We start from the raw sequence: 18235 nt of genomic DNA, 5'->3' as shown, positions 1-18235 counted from the left end.
AGTCCTTATAGCAACGATGGGACAAGTCAGGGCTAGGACTGAGAAGGAAGAGACTGTGGCCTTAATTAAGGTGCATCCCTAAAATTTGCCTCGTTTGAAAATGGGGAACCTTAGAAAACTATTTTCAAGGCTGCTGACGGTGGGGTTCAAACACACCTCTACAAGGCCCGAACTGCACAGCAACGTAACTAGGTGAGTATATACCCGGCCGCCTGTGTTTCCATAAATGAATGTTGTACTCACTTTTGGCGTAGGCTGAGTTGAACCTCATGGGTATGTGCCTTTCCTAGTGGAAATCACATTTCTAAACTTTTCTTCTTTTTAAAGGAGAATCAACCCACGCGTCGAATACATCTTTACCACCTCTGCTAGGCAGCCTGTAATAATAATAATAATAAAATAATAATAATAATAATAATAATAATAAACACTCGAACACGTGTAGGTCTAACTTAATATCCGGGTCTTGAGAAAGCAGCATAGCCTAATGCGGAGTTATGATGGGATGTTGAACAATAAATCTTCAGTTTCTTCTGAGAACTCCCGTTCCTTTCCTTTCCTTTCCTTTCCTTTCCCTCGTTGTTTCCTATCATCTCAGTCTGCCGCTGGCATGCTTCAAAATGGAGCATACCATTACGTACCAATGCCCTCCTAGATGTACCGTCCAGGGATATCGGCTCCCAGTTATTAATACGATGTTGCACCTCGTGATACTTGCTGTAAATACATCTTTAAAATGTTTTCTAGGAGTTTCCAAACCGCGTTTACCCATTGATAGCTCAAAATATAATATTTGTTTGGGAAGGCCGATGTTGGGAGTGCGGACTAAATGGCCCGACCAGCATAATTGCTTCATAGCTTCAATACTTTAGGACTTAGCCTTATTCAAGATACTGATATTTGTACGCGTCTTGCTATGTTATTCCAAGTATTCTCCTCAGACGTCGTTGATGCTATTGTTCCAGCATTTTTTAAATGTTTAGTTTGTCCAACATTCACACCCTACAACAAGGTGGGAATTACAGTTGAATTGCGCACGAGAATTTCGGTTGCTGCATTGATATCATAGTTGTGGAAGACTCTACTGTCAAGTGACAAGAGATGCTCCCGTACGGTTAATTCTGTGCTGGATTTCTAGGTCAATATCTGCGCTCGAAGAGAGCCTACTGCCTAAGAAAGGAAAGGTATTTACAACTCGAAGACCTAACTCTATTGAAATTCACATTGAGGCCTTAGTTGATCTTCTCTTAGGGAAGATAAATGCAGGATCTGGATCTTTATGTATTAATCTGAAGATCAATCTTTCTGTTTGCAGTGTCGAAAGCATTCAAAATGTGCATCATTTCATTCTCTGACTGTCCTACAATGGCATTGTCATCAGCATATTGCAGTTTAACTAAAGCTGCAGTAGATGTTCGTGTTCTGGTTCTTAATATACTCGAATTGAAAAGTCTCCCATCCATTCTGTATGGTATTTGTTTCTTGGAGGAAGATCGCCTTTGACAAGCAACGTTGCTGTGGCAAGATAGAGATAAAGTGAGAACAGTCACACAACCGTGCTTACCTTGTGATTTAATGTGGAACGGTTCCCCAGTAGAATAATTAGTCATGGCTTCTGTAGTCATATCTTAGCACAGCAAACTCAGAATAGTGATGAATTTAGGCGGAAAGCCATACAGAGCCAAGATCTTCCGTAAAAATTCACGGCTTACAAAATTAAATGCCTTGGTGAGGTCGGTGAAGGCAATGTATAAAAGGATTATTTTATTCTCTACATTTTACAGGCATCTGCTGTGCTGTGAAAGAGCATATCTGTAGTGCTTCTGTTTCTGCTTCCAAGAATAGAAAGTTTCGAAATGGAGGAAAATGCAGAGGATTCCTTGAATAGCTCATCTCCTAAACCAACTTTAGATAAATGTTCGTCTGTCTTGCATCAGCCGATCATACGCTTCTCCGGCTATATAATGAGGCGAGAAGGTAGTCTTAAAAATTTAATTGCTGAGGGCAAAGTCCAAAGAACCAGACCACGAGGGCGAGTACCAACACGATTGATCGACATAGCAAATGGTCTCTTACAGAGTAACCACACTGAAGGCTTTAGATAGAGAAGAATGATGGAGTGTAGGCCTGTTCATGAGCTAAATGGCTGAATTATGATAGTCACGACGCTTCAGCCGAGAGGCAGAACGAATAAGGAAAAAATGCACCGCTTGAGGCTGATATATTTGGAAACCTTCTAATACTGTACTGAACCAGTATCGAATATGCCATCGTCGACTTGCAGTACCTAACAAAAGTTTAAGACCAACAGCGAAAATCAGTTTACGAAGTCCTGGTCCTGCATTTGTGGTATTAATTGGTCTGCAAATATTTTTTATCTTATTCCTGTTTATATAAAACTAATGAAAAAGGAACTATTGAAGTATTGAATGAAATTTATGAGCTATAATTCTTTAAATATTTTGAGAACCTATAGATGTACCCCATTTTGGGTGTAAAAGTCACCCTGTTCACTAAACGACAGCAGGTATTATGGCTACTTAATTTTTTTCTAAATTCTTATCCAATAGAATGTATATATCCGTAAAATGCGGAAGACGAAAGAATCACTGGATCCTTTTTATTCTTTTTGCGTATTTCATGACACTCACCTCCCAGTTCAGACGATGACTGTAACCTCGAAGATAAGACGCCAGTCTGCGGTAATTCTCAATCTATAACAAGTATCGGCCCCTGCGATCTGTTGAGCTAAACCTGTACTACGTGAGGAGTGTGCAAGTTTGGTGACGGTAGCTCATTTAGAGGTGTACAGACGTGCACATTAATGGTGTCCCGACATAAACAATCTACACTGCCCCACTCCAGTACTGAAAAGAAGGGGAGAGAGTGAAGGGGTAGTGTTGAAGGCACAATGACTCACCTTCTCGCTTAACGCATTGCTGGATGGACTGCATGCAGACAGCCCGCTACAAGACTTCGTTGTGATCGAAATGGGCACAGTGGAGGATGTATTGACGTATAGCATTAGGTTACCTACTCGTCCGGCCCCGCGGTGTACGGGGCAACGCGTCCGGCCACCCGGGGTTCGATTCCCGGCCGGGTCAGGGGGTTTTAATTGTAAATGATTATATCCCTGGCCTGGGGACTGCGTGTTTGTGTCGTCCTTAACGTTTCTCACATTCAACACCCAACACTTCCGCAATTCCAATTACATGCAGGTTCATATATTGTGCAAGTAGGGGAAAAAGAACTCTATAGGTCGACGCCCCGAACAAATAGCATTTTAACATTTAAAAAATAAAAAGTAACCTACTCTGATAATTACAGTATTAAGCGGTAAAGGAGGTTTTTAACCGAAAAGTATTTTATACTAGTTAGGGATATTTTGTAGCTGCGTTATATCGGGTCTACCAATCCTTCTTCACCTCGTTCTTGCCATATTTCTATCCATCTCCAAACTGACTTAAGACTGCATGGTATTGCTTGGGGGACCATGTGAGCCTTCCACATGCCAATAATACGTCCTTGATTCACCTGCGATAGGATAGGAGCCAGCTTATTACAATGTTACAGTATAACGCCGGAATACACACACTGTGTATTCAGCACTACCTGTTCACTCCCTTCCCCTCCTTTTCAGTACTGGGGTGGGGCAGTGTTGATTGTTTATGTCGGGACACCATTAATGTGCGTGCGTGTACAAACTCCGCATTTAACTTGCCCATGCTTGCCTGCTCTCCAGGCAGGCAAGCTAGCCACACGTAAACAACAGTACAGGCAGGCTGCTGCACTCCTGACCAGGTCAAGCTCAGCCCAACTTGGACAGGCTACAGGTTAGCTTGCTTGCTTGCTTTCTTCTTCCTGCTGCGTTAATTGATGTTTGCTCGTTCATTGTGCTGATATGAGACTCGCGTGAATGCAGGCAGGAAAGGGGTTGTTACATGCCAAAATTTATATAGGATTCGTCAACACAAATATTATTTTATATGGTTATTTAGTATTATGTTAATCATTGCAAAGTTGTGTTTAAATGTATTTCGTAATTCAGAGGTCTTATGTAACTAATTAACAAATAATATTTCTCTCTGTCAAGCATAGTTACTTAATAAACAGTAGGTTCTCTGAACAAAATATTTGAATATTTAAATAAACATAATGCCTGTTGATGGAACTATGACCATAAATATAATGCATTATTTATTATTCGAGAGAATTAGAAACAAGGATATACATAATGTAGGTACAGGTCGTAAATATATTTAGAAAAATAATTTTATAGGTAACTTTTTGGAAATACATTTAATAATTTAGGAACCCCTTCCCCACAAAACCAAAAGAAATAACTATAAAATTAATCAGTTTAGAAGTGTAATTTTACCACTTGCTCTCTTAGTTTGTGGTCGCCTCATACTGTGCACATTGCATACCAATATTTAATGCATGGACACATTATCGCTTGTGTGTATTACTATGAGGTCATTACGTCTTTGTGCATGAAGACGGGAACGTTTTTCGCTGATTAAATTTCCCGAACAGCTGAAGACCCTCTCGCTGGAGAGACTTGTAGCGGGTATGTTAAGCATCTTTTTCGCTACACAGGCGAATTATTTTTCCACCACCGCAGTATATTTTCGTCACTAATAAACCTTTCTTGCAAGTGCCTACTGACCTCATCATGTATCATTGGCGAATTTTCTGCCCAATCGTCAAATTTTGTTTTCTTACGTTGCACTGAATTTTCTTCATTTGAAGAAGATTGGACTTTTTGTCTGTTTTGATTGGGTAGCTGCTCTGAAAATATATCTGCCCAAGTTATTGATATTTTATGCTAATAACAGAATATTAAGAAAATTTAATTTGCATAGGTATAATAATAATAATAATAATAATAATAATAATGAAGAAATAACCAGAGAACCTTACCTTCAGCACACATTTGTCGAGCTGCCTCTAAAACAGGCATTTGTTCTCCTACATTTAGTTTCTTTAATCTGCGATATTTAGGCACCAAAAGTGTTGCAATTTTTTGTAACATGGTGACTTCCATTTTCTGCTCCAGACAGACAGCACCGGTTTGTTTCAAAAGCTTCAAGTAATGAAAATTCATTTAGTGTGAAAACATTTTTACATTTAAATATCAGGAGACTCACATTAAAATTTAAAAGAAATGAAATATTAGCTGTTCATCGTCATCCTGTGGAGTACAATAGGTTCTTAAGGCATAAAACCACGGAAGGACCAGACGTAAAGTCGGCTCCTGATCACCCTCAAGATCAATTGTGGCTTCCTTAAGTGGCCTAAGAAATGTTATAAGCAGGCCAGTAATGTCCTGATCATAACCGAGCATTTTATCAGAGGCACCCTCCTTCTCTAAAATAGTTCTCACAGCATCTATCTGGGAGTGAACTGATTGCAGCATGTCAAAATAACTGTTCCACCGAGTGGAAACATACGGTTTCAAAGATGATTGTAACCTCACACATAGGCTTCTTCTTTTAAAGTACGAAACCGGAGATTTCATTGAATGGATAACTGCCAACACATTAGGAACACTTTCTTTCAAAAGAGGTTCGCTCAGAACATGCTTGAAGACCGTATTAATACCGTAATATGAGCCATTCATGGAAGACGCTTGTATATGCTGAGGGCCTTAACAATATTGCTTCCCTGACCTGTTACAAATGTAATTTTGCAAATATCTTCATGAGAAACGCCATGTCCTTTCAAACGATCTTCAAATTCACTGCGAATAATTTCACCAGTTTCTAGGCAGTCAGGGAAGGCCGAACACATGAATACATACTTATTGAGAGATCAATCTGTATTTATATAGTGCATTGTGACAGACATATAGTGCACACCCTTGTACTTATCTGTCCACAGGTCAGTGTTACTCGCACAGATACCAGATTTAATAGCACGTACTATATCAAGAAGCGTTTTACTGCGCACTTTATCCGCGAAAGTTTGTACCTTCCTAGCAACTGTGACTCGAGAGTGTATAACAATTTTAATATCCACCGAGTCATACTTTTTGCCCATTTCTATCAGCGTTTGCCCCAAATTTAAAAATCTTTCACCCTCAATAGTTGTAAACGGTCTCAAGTCCTTGGCGCACATTTCCACGCACTTATCAGTCACCAAGTCCTTGTTATCTTTCAAAATATTTTTAGACTGTGGAAAATTTGGGTCAAATTTGTAGACATGTCGCAACATACTTGAGGTCTCTGAATGGGTGCTGAGTAGCTTTTGCAAAAATTGCATTGCGAGTAACCTACTGGTTTATTTGATACCTGTTCATAAACACGTGAAAATTTTTCACATAATAGACTTGAGCCCTGCTTTACTACTAGAATAAATTCACCACTTTTTAATTTTTCTTCGACTTCCTTTACGGTTGATTTGTTGGTTTTTCTAACTACAACGGAGCTGCACTGGGCTCAAAACGTAGCTACACTAACATATAACGACACATTCACGTCACGTCGATAGCAAACTTCACGTTCACTCTTGTCAAGTCCGGCAGTCCGAACGGGTCCCAGGCAACCTGTCAGGCTTAGGGAAACCCAGGTTTTGGTTTGCTAAGACTAGCGCGCTCAGTACGGGTGCACTTTTGCTTCGCTGACGCTCAAGCTAAGCTGCTTTGCTTGTTGCAGAGCAGCTTGGGGCAGGCAAGCCTGAAGTACAATTTGTACACCTTTAAGCTCATTTCAAAGCTTTTTCAAGCATTTCAAAATACGGTGTTAGTGTTTATTATTTAAATGCAAAAATTTAAAAAGAACATCCCCATGATACTTTCATCTTTCGGATTTTATGCTAATATATACTGTCTATTGGATAGTTATTTAGAAAAAGATAAAGCAGCCACATACCTTCTGTAGTTTAGTGAATACGATTGTCTTAACAACCAAAAGTTGGGTACTTTTATTGGTTCTCAAAATGTTTGAAAAATTAAATTTATGCGGTTCAACTGTTGTTTTTCATAATGTGTGTGTCAACACGAATAAGCAACTCAATATTTTGCGGACCAATTCTCACAATAAAAATAGGACCAGGAGTTCATTAACTCATTAACTTAGTTTCGCTGGTGGTTTTAAACTTTTGTAACCGGGCGAGTTGGCCGTGCGCGTAGAGGCGCGCGGCTGTGAGCTTGCATCCGGGAGATAGTAGGTTCGAATCCCACTATCGGCAGCCCTGAAGATGGTTTTCCGTGGTTTCCCATTTTCACACCAGGCAAATGCTGGGGCTGTACCTTAATTAAGGCCACGGCCGCTTCCTTCCAACTCCTAGGCCTTTCCTATCCCATCGTCGCCATAAGACCTATCTGTGTCGGTGCGACGTAAAGCCCCTAGCAAAAAAAAAAAAACTTTTGTTAGGTACTGTAGAAGACCAGTGCTCTCTCATATGAGGTATTCAGCCAGCTGTCAAATTTACATCATAGAATTGAGGCTATAGCTTCTCCAGTACTCCACCTGTTGCGACTAGCCCCAATTGTTCGCCTTTTAATTTCATTCATGACTCATATGCGTATAACTCCTATACATCAACATATGAAATATATTGATGTGATCATGTTTGTTATTATACCGAATTAATGAACTCTTCATCATCTCTACTCATTAGCCTTAATCAGTTTATAAACATCTCCTCTGAGGATCGAAGCTGTAGTAACCCGTGTGTCGTCCGGGATAACCGCAAACAGACCACTCGTGGCTTCCCACAAGGGTGGTGGAGTGTTACTACTAGCACTAGCTTCACGGTGTTGACATTAGAAGACGCTGTGTGTGAGCCCACTTCGGTATACATATTGACAAGTGGTACTCAACAGCCAGCTGTAGCTTGTTATAAAACTGACACAATATAACGGAGCACTACTCAACAGCCAGGTGTAAGTTGTTAAATAGAAAAGACACAATACAACACAGCACATAATTTAACGTGAAGAAGGTAAAAAACATGTATTTCGTGGAAAAAGTATTTTCTTATTCTTATACTACTCTTATGCCTTTGCTGGCGAGATGTAGTGTTTAGAGTGCACTATGTCTTCTGGTATGGGCTATATCAAATTTGTTACTTTCATTGACCTGTCTCAGTCTCATCCTTGGCTTTGACAATATGAAAGTGACTGAGGTACGAGTGATGCTAGTAATACCATTCCTTATGCAGCCAGTCCCTGTTATGAATGGTGTGAAAATATCGCTCATAGGGTCGGTTGGTGCATGCATTTCAGTGGGCTTGGCAGACTGGTATGTAATAGCAACGGCTGGCTCGGTGAGGAAAGCAACGGGAAACTACCTCGCTCCTCATTTCCCTAGTACGCCTCTTCAGTGACGCCTAGGCTGTTTATGACAGCTGTTGGCGGAGTTACAGAGGATCAAACCAGCCTTCGGGCTGACTACCCAACATACACATATACTACTCTTCTGTGTAGAAACATGTGATACTTGGTTCACATACCGTACTTTTTACAAGTGTACCTTTGGCCTCAAGCCTTTCATCCTTACATTCAGCGTCACCATAATCTATGGTTTAACATAAGACTCCCATCCAGTTTTCTTTGTTTCGAATTTGAGATTATTCCGGGACCGTAAAGCTGTGCTTACTTAGATTAGGGAATATATTGTCGCATAAGAAACAATACCAACTATGTGACAATCCTATTCGTATCTATTATGTTCCTTGAGACAGGTCACGCCTCCTAGCTACATATGGATATGCAATCAGAACATTTTTTGTGTTCGTTTTCCTATGGTTACGTGTAAAGGAAATTAAAACTTACCGTGCCGTACTGTAGGGATGTATGTTTGCATGTCATATTCACGCATTCCTACTGTATACTGCATATAGGGTTAATTTTTCTTTATACAGAAGCATACGAAAATGAACACAACGAAAGTTGTTCTGACGGACTGCATATCCTTATGTCACTGGAAGGCGTGACCAGTGTTAAGGAAGGAAGGAAGAGCATTGTCAGATATGCGGTATTGTTTCTTAAGTGACGATATGCGTGATAAAGGTGTTTGAAGGACTAGTTATTGGGTATCATGAAATTGGTTGTATGTGATCCGTGTCACATTAGCTATGGATAAAATGCTGGGATGGTATCTGGCATGTAGCAACCAAGCTTATATTGTGAGTTCCTCTCATCGTTTCACCGGTAGACGCTCCGAGCTTATCTGCCTCCCGTTGACTCATCATTCCCCGCTCCGCGGCAACAAGGACAGCACTTCGCTCACTTTATCCGTGCATGACATGAGATAACAATTACAATTAAGAAAATCATAAGAAATAATAAGAAAATACAGTTACCTTGTATGGTTTCAATTTTAACATTTTCGTAGCTCGCTATGCTGAGTTCTTCGAAAACCCAGATTATTGTCCAAGTCGTCTTAGGGATTTTGTAGGCGTATGTTCTAATCGCTCTGCGATTTCATTTACTTTTTAGTCGTTAAGTACACCTTTTTTAACACTTCGCTTCTTATCGAGTGAAGAACCAGTTCCTCTCAATATGTTTACGAGTTTCCGCACGGTCTCTGTATGTGGAGGGCGTACACCTGAAATTGTGTTAGAAATCGCATAACGACTTCCCAGAAAGACTCTGTTTTCACATAATTATCGTACATAAATACCCTGCCGTGTACAAATGTGGAGGCATTATGAGAATTATACACCTCCACAACTTGAGAACAGTAGGAGCGACAGATCAACACTTAATACACGTTCTAAGCACGGACCTGAACTGCGAAGTGCGGGCAATCCCGTGCTGTTGCTGGGCTGTGTAACGGGAAGTGATGAGTCAACGGAAGACAGATAAGCTCGGCGCCCCTGCCGGCCGACCGATGAGAGAAACTCAGCATAATTTTACGTGACTATTCATGTTATAGCACGGAATGTCAGCTTGCTGTGGAATCTTAACCATCGGGATGTGATCATTTTATTTCAAAAATCTCACATGCATTAGCCGAGATTGGAACCGCGACCGCCTTGGTGAGAATCCAGTAAGTATACCACTTAGTTATCACGTTTTCAACCTCCTCTTTCTGACATATACAGTAGATGTAAGCAGCTTCCATCCCAGTTTTATCAGCAATTGATCGCATGCCATCGTCTACACATTGGTGCAGAAACCAAAACAAGTAACTTACACTCGCTATGATCATGCAGGCGATTAATGATAGATATAATCTGCCTAATGTTATTTCAGACTAGTGTAGATTTTGGTGAGGAAGTCCAAACTAATACCGTGGTACGTGGTGACGGAGGATTGTCACACAGCTCATGGATGATGAAAAATGGATTGGTACTGATTAAAGTACTCTGATATTCTCTGCTACTATAGGGTGCCACATGAACTTACCTGCAGGGAACTCCGAGCACATGAAGTCCCAGAAGTCTATGTCCGATCGGTCCATATTCTGTACCAGCATGTCGCAACTACGGTTCGTTGCCCAGCGGGATCTTCGCCTGTATTTGCAGTCGGTGCTGGAGTCCACCAAAGATTTCCTTTTTCACCTCTGCTTTTCATCCTGTGCATGGACACAGTGACGTCAGACATCGAAACAGATGTCGGATGGTATGGATATGACATGAACAGAGACGATCGATTGGTTACTAAGACAGCTCTCCAGAAAAATCTAGTAGGATATGACCACGCGGCCGTCCCAAGAAGCGGTGGCTTGATCGTCTGAAGGAAGACATGAAGGTCGTGAGAATTAGAGCTCATGATGCCCTTGACAGGACCAAATAGTGAATGGCGTGCAAAGTAGCAAACACTACAGTATGGTGGGAAAAGCGCTAGGAAGGATAATAATCTCTGCTACGAATGCTGTGAGGTCCAAGGAAACGAAAATCCTTTTCAGACCTCAGAAAATCCTTCGTACAGTCAAATTATCCCTCGTTCCGCGTACTCAGTTTGAACATTAATAATTCAGTACCTCATAAACATTGAAAGTATTAGTAGCAAAATATCTATTTCTATTTTATTTTACAGTTACTCTTAAGAGCAGAGTACTGTGCTGTTGCATGTGGTATCAAATATTGTTTCCTCTTACCTAATGTTGGCAGAAATTCCTCATCATTCTTTGGCCACACCTGTTCCTTGATGAACCAGTATTTTGTTGGTTTGAAGTAATTTCCATCACACATACACTATCCTATGAACAAAGTTCAGGTCTAGGTGAGAAATGAAAGGGGAGAATGAGAGAAAGTCAACCTGAGTGGTTGAAACGAACTGCCTTGTCACGTGCGCCCACAAAAGGGATGTCAAACAGTAGTTCAGTTTTATTCTTATACTCCACAGTTTATCGAAGATGTTTAATCTTTCGCCACCAGGCTTGAGAAATGTAAAATCGGCCAGCTGAGAGTTTGGTATCTTAGCCATACGAGTATAAATGCAGCGTAGATTGCTTTTTCAAAATATGCTTCAGCGATCTTCGGAGAAAATGCTAATCATTACTTATCACACTCAAGTTGAACGATCTGAAAAGTATTTTTAATATTTTTTTTGGAAATCGTCAAGATCTTGTCAGGTAAGATCCAAAACAGGCGAGGTACGTAGTGCCTTTCGAAATGCCCATGGGTTGTAAATAATTGGGTTTAAAAACCTGGTACGGTAGTTACATGTGCCATCTACTAGTACTGTTTCAGATTGGTATAAGTATTGTAAGTTAGTATGAAACGTAAACATCAAAGGTTTTAAGAATGTATTATCTTCTAACAGGAATGAGCTCTATAAAGAAAAACTTGAAATTCCTATATGGATATCCCTTGACAATGATAAAACTGGGAATGTATCCAGGCTACATTTTATTAAAGTCACTTCACACCATTTTTAATCTGCATTGACCAGGGTCTGCGCTACAGTTTATAAAAATCGTATCTTATTTTAATTTACATTGACTAAGGCCTCTAAAATTGTAACACAAAAGCCCAGTTGGGCAAATATTTTTAACTATGCCAGTTTTCATATAAATGTTGCCTGTCCTAAATATAGATAAAAGGGAAGAAAAATGTTCGGGATTCTCTTTTGCATCCGGACGAGTTTACACTGTCATCATACGACTCTAGTTGATAACGCAAGCGAGTTTATTTACATGTCAAATTCTAATTATTGATTTCCTTCATACGAGTATACATTCCCTCCCCAAACCCGCTACTCCCTCTACACATGCACACACAGGTCAGGAGTAGCAGTGGCGGGTCGAACAGTCATACAGTATTATTTATATAGTATTAAATAATTACGATGTATTGCAATTTTTTTTGCCATTTCTTCGACAACAAGCCGTTTCTGACATACAGTTATAAATTGCAATATAACTGCATTAAATGAAAATCTGCGTGTTACTTGTCGAGTCTTATAAAGCGTTTGCAAATTTTATGTTTAACTCGCTTTTGCTCCTTGGGGTCTACGCCTCCAAATTTCCAGTTACTCTTCATTTGAAATGGCCATTTGAAAAATGACTGCAGCGAAACGGTACGCCGTATCACCACGGATTACACCACCAGACCGCTCTTTTAGTGGCCTACGTGTTTGGTCCTATGGCATTTTCTCGTTTTAAGGTGATTTATAGCAGAGGTAGAGGGAAACATTTCGATCTGGTGTAACTTTCGTACGTTTTTCATAAGTTGAATAATTATTTTCCTCGCTTAATGGACAGCTACAGTCTTGACACTTGGGAGGCGTATCGAGGATGAAACTATCTCCAATTGTGTTCGTTGATGTTTAGTCGGATCTCCATCGGGTACACCTTACATTGGTTTAGAAACTTAGGTTAGGCTGAAATCTGAGTATAGTTTCCACATATTCCTTTCATTGAATCATACATATACGGCAGCTAGAATCATCAAATTTGGCTTGCATTTGGCTCACGAACGTTCCACTGAGCCTGCCGAATTTCATGATTCCATCCGTCATTTAAGTATGCCAAACAGTAAAATTAATTATGGAAAATGTACATAATTGACGTAAAATCGGAAAATGCAACTCTATTTAAGGCATACGGGATGGAGATACGGCTAAAAGTCGTAGAAGCAAAGTTGTAGATCTCTTCATGATGGGTGGCGAATGTGTTGTTCGTTTTTCGATACGAATTACCGTTTAACCACAAAATGCCTCAAAACGACGGTATTTTCGGGAGGTAAAACTCACACATTGGAATTTTTGGAATCTCTCAGTCGGTTACAGGCTATGAGCTATAATTTTGCCAAATTTCAATCTTCTAACGCACCTGGAAATCTACGTCCGCCATTTTGTTAGAAGGATGGGGTTAACAATCTAAAATTTCAAATTTAAAATTTGTTTCCAAATGGTACAGCCTAATAGGTGTAACATTTCAAGTTTCTAGCTTATCTAAAAGTGGCTAGACATTAATGTCAGTGAGTGAGTAAGTGAATCAGTTTGCCTTCTGGCTGTATATAATAGAGATGTTATGGCCTAATAAGTGGTTTCATCCCAATGGAAAGCTATCTTGTATGGTTGCGAGCGGTCGAATACATCTACTGTATTCCCTGTATGTCGTAAGAGGTGACTAAAAAGTGGGACCAGCTTTCAGCTTGAGAGTGTGGGTTGGCTACCAGGGTTCTCTTAGTTGAGCCTGTCATCGCTTCCACTTGCTTGTATCACCTTTCTTATCGGACCTCTCGTGCAACAACTCTTCGTCTCTTCCGAGCCGGACAGTATTAGGTTTGTAAAGCTAAGGGGTCTTTCATTTTCACTCCCTACTTAACTCTTTCCTTTCCTTTGCCGATACCTTCACTTTTCTTATCCATTTTCCTTCTAATTCGTTGTTAGGAAAGGATAGTTGCCCAGTTGTACTTCCTCTTATAATAATAGCCATCACTGCCACCACCAGTGAAAAGCAAACATGCAGTACAAGGAAGGAATTGAAATATTTACTTTCAACCATTGGGCGTTAATTAAACGAAAATATATGATTAATTCAGAGTATTTGTTATGGTTTCCAGCCTATCACATTGTTATAACTTGACCTTTTAGCTATCTTTACCTCGTTATACTGCAGCTTGTATCCACCGACCACGAGCAAAGGATGAGGGCAGGCCGTGAAGAAACATCATAATTGCTAGAACCGGATGCACAATTAATTGACACTGGGTGGGGCAGAGGCTTTGTAACTTTATATTACCAACCTAAACGGCTGTTTCTATATCGGCATGATTCCGCGCAATCGAGTGAACTTGCATGATAGAATGTCAAATTCATCACTCTTCTTTGCTTCTGCATGTTTACTGTTTTTCCTTGAGTGTACATTCTATTCTTAGAGATCCGTAACGTACTTTCGATAACAGGATAGTTGTTTATTTTGATTACACATATTCCGCTTGACTCGTCCTAGTACTGCTATTATTTTTGGATTTTCTTCCTTTTATGCCCGCTGCACCCCTTTAGGGTGGAGAATGAAAGCTTTTAGCGTGTATACATTTTAGTATCTCCTGCTCTAGAAAGCCGAAATTAACGGCCCAGAGGGTTCGCCGCGCTGACCTAGCGTCACCCGGTAAGCTGCAGGCCTTTGAGCCGAGCAGCGGTCGCGAATGGCGTATATTTCCACAACTACGAATATCTTGAATAAATTACATTGCTTGATTTAAGATGTAATTCAAATGCATGTCTACACTTCAATCCCGTTCTATATAAAATACATTACACTTCTGTGCACTTGTGAGTCAGCCTGTGGATTTTGATTCATTTAGACGTAATAATCTAAATATAATCCATTATAATTTCTAACCGGCTGTGGGGTCAATCCGAAAATTATTACCGACTTCCGTATGAGGTACGGAGTTCAAACTTTGCATACATATTCTCTCTACGCTATAGTTTTGCCCAGAAATCATAAAACTGCCGATAGTATGTTTAAATAATAAGAAAACGTCCGGATATATCTCCGTTCCTCATTTTCTTTTCTCTCCATCTCCCTTCATGTAAACTCATTACATTACCCTCTTACCTATTGCGTGAAAATTACAGCGAGTGCTCTTCTCTATCATGTAGTCCTGATTATAGCTAAAGTGAGTAGCTTGAGAACTAGAAGTAATCATTCTCCCTGTCTTATTGACATCGATTGATTTAATAGCTGCAATTATTATTCTTGACTATTCTGATTACAAACTTAACACGTACAGAAATTGAGATAGGTGCTTTGTGACACTTATTCGCTTAGCCACAGTCCCTTGAAGTATGATGGCATTATGCATAATAGCCGGATACTATTCGTAATTTCCAAGATTGGTGAATATGATTAATGTGTTTCATATTTACTGTATACCCTATTATGAATAATCTCTATAACATTATGTCAAAAATAATAAATTGTTCCCAGATGTCGAGAACGGAGAGTTGCCGATAACAACCGAGTCTGTGTATGGATGTAGCTTGGGAGTAATGGTGAAATGATTTAACAGCAAACTTCTTCTTCTTCTTCTTCTTCTTCTTCTTCTTCTTCCTAGTCTTTTACCAGTTTATTGGGGTTGGCATTTGATGTAGATTTGGTCTAATTTTACGGTCGGATACCCTGTATGACGCCAACAATTTATGTAGGGAGATGTATTCACTATTTTATGTTTCTGTGGTCGTTAGTTGTTTGGAGTTCTGTATGTAGATAGAAATAAATAAATTAAGATGAACACAAACAATCGGTCCCCGAGCCATAAACATAGTGAAAAGTCTGTTTCCGGCCGGGAATCGAATCCAGGGCCCTCTGGACCGAAAACCAGTGCGCTGATCATGCACTCAAATAGACAGCAAACTTGTTGACACTATTTAGGAGAGGGAATAGCAATAGCATTTCAATTAAGGAAAATTGCAGTGCATTAATTGATCAGATTTAAATTAAGTGATAAAAAGGCAAAAGAACACTGACGCGTTGTGATATTATGAGGGAGAGTGAATGTGATAAGCTTATTTATCTAGTGAATGGATCAAGTTATACTCTTGGGTACTCTGCTTTAAGATATGAACTTTTAAAGTTCATTCTTGAGAAACGTAGCACTTGGCCGCGTTGGAAGAAGTCAACTGATGCAACAATTGCAGAGAATATACAGAAATGTAACTTGTGAGGAAGTAATGATTTATTTAAATCCTTGTGAGAGTTGTCAGACGTAAAGCGAAGATCTTGGGCGGACTAGTAGTTCGAGTAATTTATTCCAAGAAATGAACTGAAGGTGTCAGATGATTAAAATTAATTACGTAAGGAATATTTTTAGATATCCCAAATTATTATTGCTCGAAAGTTATGTGCACATGTTTATCTGTACCCTTTGTTCGTTAAATTTCTGACTTAATATTCAACATTAAATAAATCCAGTTACAGGCTTAATTATACTTCATTTGGTTTGATAGATACTGTACCGGTTACGACCTGTACATAAGTATTTATTGAGCATAAGTTACGTTTATTTACCACGCGTAATGTTCCAAGAGCGCCTGGTTTGTTTACCAGCAGCGAGGACCAGCTAGCGAGTGTATGACGACTGTGAGCTGTGACATAGCCACAGGGGCTAGCTAGACCGCCCGCTCGTCTCAACACGTGTTACCAGCCTTGACTGGTATTTTCTGGATTCCACGTCACTTGTTCTAGAGAGTTCGATGGAGATAATTTTGAAATTTCTATAATAATGATGCTAGCGAGTCGAGCGATATGTCATCTTGTTTGAGACCACCTAAACGTCCCAATGCTCGAGTTTCAAGCAAATCCATCGAGGGATTCGGGAGATATTCAATCAAACCGTATTATGACGTAGACATCCCGGATTGAATAAAAAGAGGACCTACTGTAGCCTATACACACAGTCTCAGCTGAGTAGTCAGCGGGGACACTCTTGCTGCTACTATCATCGTGGAACTCTGTCATTATACAAGTGTGGGAAGACGATTCTTCCAAGTACTATAAAGTGGACTCATAAGACTTCGAATGTTGTAGAAAATTTTCTAAGTCTTCGTAATTGAACTTAGAATATTTACAAGTGTTAATTAAATGGACTTGTATTATTTACGTGCCTTCGAGACTGAAACTTTTCTAAGTGTTCACTGAATGGACTTGTATTATTTTCATGTGTTCGAGACCAGAACTTTTCTACGTGATCATTGAATGGACTTGTATTATTTACGAGTATTCGAGATTGGAATTTTTCTAAGTGTTCGTGAAATGGACTTGTATTATTTACGTGGAATATTTGCGACTGTTGAGGAACTCATCCTTCTAATAGACAGTGATTGATTAACATTGCTAGTGATGAACTTTAACTTACCAACGGCTTTAAACGAAGTTAGGATTTCACTTACATTTACTCAAAGACTTGTACATTTGCCAGTGTTGGTTTAAAAGACTTATAAATTTCGTCAGTGAATTTACTTATGTGGAAGGACTTGTGTTTCCGTCAGTGGTCACTCAAAGACTTTATGAATTTCACCAGTGATTAACTTTAAATATATTCAAACTTCCAAGTGAATGGACTTGTGTTTTTCATTCGAGTTTAGGCAAAGACTTGCACCTTCGCCAGTAATGAACTTTGAGTTTAACTATAATTTCACAAGAAGGGACTTGTATTTTTCGTTGCCGAAGTTATTCAGGGACGAGGATTTTCCTAGTGATGAACTCTAAATTATTAATATTGTGGCGAGATGAGAAGAATGCAAGAATGAGGAATGTGGCTGCAAGCACGAACTTCGTGTTCTGCCCAGACAGATCGGCTCTTATCTGCTCGTATCTGCTACACGAAAACGTTGACTCACACTTTGCAGTGTTCAATGTCTTGCCTGATCTAATCAGATATGTGAACACTCAGATGAATATGGAAGAATCTGTCGATTTTTCACTTAGTTGATCCATATACTGCTTTGCCACAATTTATATTGGTCAGGCATACCAAATCACAGCATTAATAAGAGCAAAAGTCTGCAATATATCTGGCTAAATCTTTTGCAAGCGTTATTTCAGCATGCTATGAAAACACGCATTATTACCTCGAAAACTTCCAGCGACAGAGTTGGAGAGAAAGGTTCAAAGTTTATAAACTTAATATAATATACTATATCAAATCTCAAGTTGAAAGTGCTATTAGTTCATGCGCTAGGGAATGTATTTTGATGCGGGCGCCACTGCTTCGAATTAATCTTAGTAATGATAAAGCATACCAAACTTCTTTCTTTTTTTACTATTTGCTTTATGTGGCACCGACACGGATTGGTCTTATGGCGACGATGGGATAGGAAAGGCCT

General features: G+C 39.7%; 1 protein-coding gene across 1 annotated transcript in view; it reads right to left on the bottom strand.

Annotated features, from left to right (window-relative positions):
* Nucleotides 1–18235, bottom strand: part of LOC136879232 (leucine-rich repeat-containing protein 15) — a 600790-nt gene that overhangs the window by 568668 nt on the left and 13887 nt on the right. The gene's annotated exons all lie outside the window — the stretch shown is intronic.

Source organism: Anabrus simplex, chromosome 8 (genome assembly GCF_040414725.1).
Source record: "Anabrus simplex isolate iqAnaSimp1 chromosome 8, ASM4041472v1, whole genome shotgun sequence".
NCBI lineage: Eukaryota > Metazoa > Arthropoda > Insecta > Orthoptera > Tettigoniidae > Anabrus > Anabrus simplex.
This window is presented reverse-complemented; position numbering and strand designations above follow the sequence as displayed.